Source organism: Triplophysa dalaica, chromosome 13 (assembly GCF_015846415.1).
Source record: "Triplophysa dalaica isolate WHDGS20190420 chromosome 13, ASM1584641v1, whole genome shotgun sequence".
Lineage (NCBI taxonomy): Eukaryota > Metazoa > Chordata > Actinopteri > Cypriniformes > Nemacheilidae > Triplophysa > Triplophysa dalaica.
This window is the reverse complement of record NC_079554.1, coordinates 15998262-16001981: the sequence shown is the minus strand read 5'-3', so window position 1 is coordinate 16001981 and position 3720 is coordinate 15998262.

Below are 3720 nucleotides of genomic sequence, written 5' to 3'. Positions count from 1 at the left end.
GTTTCAGCAACGACAACAATCAGATAAGAGATAGCCAGATGACTTCATCACATGGATGTATTGTATTGCTATTGAAAGATTGGAATGCTACAAAATAATGTAAATTGACTTTAAATATGACTTATTTAATAGAAAAGAAATGCAGTTACGTATACTGAAATACACTAGATTTCGGTCAGTAATCAAAAACCAAACAATTTGATAATGTGTCATTGATGCTTTGTTTTATTCTGGTCTAATGTGAACGAAAAAGTTGTCTGTAGCCTAAAGAAACTAAAATGAACCTTATACAGTAACAAAACTATTCAGGAGAAAATTGAAAGCTATTTCCATACATGCCATTGTCAGTCAGAATATTGTGGTGTCTTTGTATTTAATTGTATATGTTTAGTTTTCAGAAAGTGGCAGTGCAGAGACCCCTTACATTTCCCCCAGACTGTTCCAGTTTGGGGGTCACACAAGGGTGAGCTCTCTCTACTCAGAAGGTTACCCAAAAGTCATCCGCATTCACTGTCTTGAACTAGTGTGGGGTTTTTCTGATGACCAGTGACTTCGGCCCTTCCATCTAGGTTGTAGGCTAAACCCAGAACCCCCCCCCCCCCACACACACACACACATTTATTCTGCCCCTCTTTGTAGAAACAACCTATTAAAGAACACAAGAGCAAGATTAATAGTTTTTTTCCAACCCATCTCACTCCAATCAAGGCTTTTTATTTGCACCCCCTTCCCTAAGTCTATTAGATCATGTTAATTCATTAAAGTCAAACTGAAGAATAAAAATGGTCATTTGTCACTGCTGTTTTGTGTGGCCGTAATGGTGGGACATGGTGTAAGGCCTGTCATTTGTTATCCTCTCTTTTCTATAAGCTTTTGTATTGTTCTGCTCTTTTTGAGACATTTTAGGGTGGTTGTAATAACTAATAATAAATGTTCTTTTGTAAAAGCGCGAAAATAATATCTACAACACGCTCAAAAGGTGTGATTATAAAGCACATATTTAATCATTTCCAAAGTAATCTCGGCTCATTCAGTTTTTAAATGGTCGTTTTTCTTTTCTGGCCACTCTAATACCCCATCATGTTTTTTACTTATCTCAAAGATAATCAGCCACACACTCTCTCCAACAAACTAACAAACAAACACACACAGCAAGAGCTGTCAGTGAGCCAAACCGTATGCAGTAATCCCTTTGTATTCACAAACCCATCAAGACAAACAATGTGTCTCAGCCTGTCCCACCCCCAGCACACCAGACCTTGGCCACCTGCTAACTCATTATAGACGAAACAACATTGTCAAATGAAGAACACACACCTGAGGAAATTCCTTGCGTGAATTCTCTCCTACTTCTACTCTCCTATCTTAACTAAGCCTACGTCACATAAAATCTACGCATATTTCTCTTCCAGTACCACAACCTCTAATTCCCTCTGCACAAGCTGAGATGATAAGTGATCCCACTTCAATGGAGACAATGCTCAACAACTGTTCAACATCATCAATCTCAGTGGACATCCATCAAACAAACAAAAGAAGGAGCGATCAGAGGGCTATGTTTGTGAAATGTCTGTTTGCTTATTCTCTTCTGCGCTTTTCTATCTTTAACCCCTATTTATTTCCAGACCTCTGCTTTCTCTTGATGACTGCTGAGTAAAACGCCCACAGAAATCCGAGTGCAAATGAAGCAGGGAATCTAAGGAGCGGGGGTGATTTTATGAAATTGTGATGACAGTTTAGAAAAAGCCTTTTTCTGTTTCAGTTTTCCAGCAGGAATATGTGTTTGCATATGTACTATATAGCCTGCCTTTTAAAATTGCATTGTGTGCTGATTTTCTAACAGAGCATATATGTGACCCTGGACAACAAAACCAGTTTTATGGGTCAATTTTTCGAAATTGAGATTTTTGCATCATCTGAAAGCTGAATAAATAAGCGTTCTATTGATGTTGGAGTTGTTAAGGATAGAACAATATATGGAGGAGATACAGATGTTTATAACCCTGGAATCTAAGGGTGCGCAAAAATCGAAACATTGAGAAAATTGCCTTTAAAGTTGTCCATCAGAGGCGCTGTAGTAGGCCATCCACTCACAAAAATAACATTATTGTATATTTAAGGTAGGAAATTTACTAAATATCTTCATGGAACATGAACTTTACTTAATATCTTAATGATTTTTGACAAAAGAAAAATCGATAATTTTGACCAATACAATGTATTTTTGGCTTTTACTAAAAATGTGCTGCTTAAGACTGGTTTTGTGATCCAGGGTCACTTATTAGGATTTTTTTTGCTTATACAGTGGTCTCAATGCCATTTTTATAAATGAACTATGTTTCAATGGGTGTTATTACCCTGTTTTTTGCCTGTTTGTGGATGTATAGGTATACAGATACAGGAAAACTCAGTAAGGGGTACTGTGAGCAAATAATCGCAGTATATAGTTCCTACAGTCCTCACAGTAGTCACAGCATCTAATCCATTTCAAACAAAATTCTTCCCTTGTGTTACATTAACCCGGTAATCCTCAATCTGTGGGCTGGTGGGTTTATATATACAAAATGATTCGCGCTCAAAGAGATACAAACGTATTAAGTCTTATTCCATCAATGGGGGACAAAGACACAGTGTTTACTGGTGGGTTTATACACAATTAACCTGAATGGACAATACTGGTTTACGATTGGCTATAGCATAGAAAAGCCTCAGGACCCTCTCAAACTAATTATAATGTTTCATTGGATGCTAGTATTTTAAAGCACTCAAAAAAGTATTTCATAGTGCACTCCAATGCGAGTGATTTTCTCTATTACAACAATTTTAATCTTTCCATGGTTGAATGTTTGTCATTCTTTTATACGCTCATCAAGCTTGCTTGAAAATAATTGTTTTTAGTTTTTATGATGTAAGTGCACACATAATGTTGGATTTCATGACACTTGACGTTTTCTGGAGTACCGTGTGGGAGAGCTTCTAATCCATCAGAGATGTTGTCGACCACCTCAGGTTAAGCTGACAATGTCCCGGGAAAACCAACAAGATTATGGCAATGAACACCTGTTTCAGATCTTTAAATCAGCCAATGTGACCTAATGGTCTGACATTTAACAACCTGCCAGGGGATATAAAGATATTGTGTATAAGAAAGCTGTTCTGGTTGGTTTGATTAATAAAAATGTCATTTATTTTGCGTTCACTACTTATAATATAATTTTGATGCTCTTAATTTAAAATTTCTCTGTTGCCCAGATGTGTTGATATCATACAATCACATTTTGTGCATACAGTATTATTTAAGTGACTATTGTTGGCTTCCACCTAAAGTCCGTTTTCAGTTAGTTTTGGCCATAAAAGACCTTGCCAAACGTATTATCCTATGTAAGTAGGCTACACTATCTCTGATAAATTACATCAGGAAATGTCACATGCTCATTTTGATTAATATGTATTGCCCAGATAAAAGAAATCATGCAAATGAAGTTACAATCATAGTAAATCTGGGTAAAGGTTTCAAAGATAAGGGGGACATGTGACGACTCTTTCACAATCCTGGCCATGAAACTCTTTTCATATAATGTCAAAACACACCATCAAAGTGCAGTTAAGGGAGAAACTAAGTAAGGCAGACTAAAAGTGTTATCTACCGCCATCTTGTGGCGTTTAAATGAATAACAAAAGAGATCGCTTTGTTTGTCCCACTCCGGCTTCCGTAGAGTT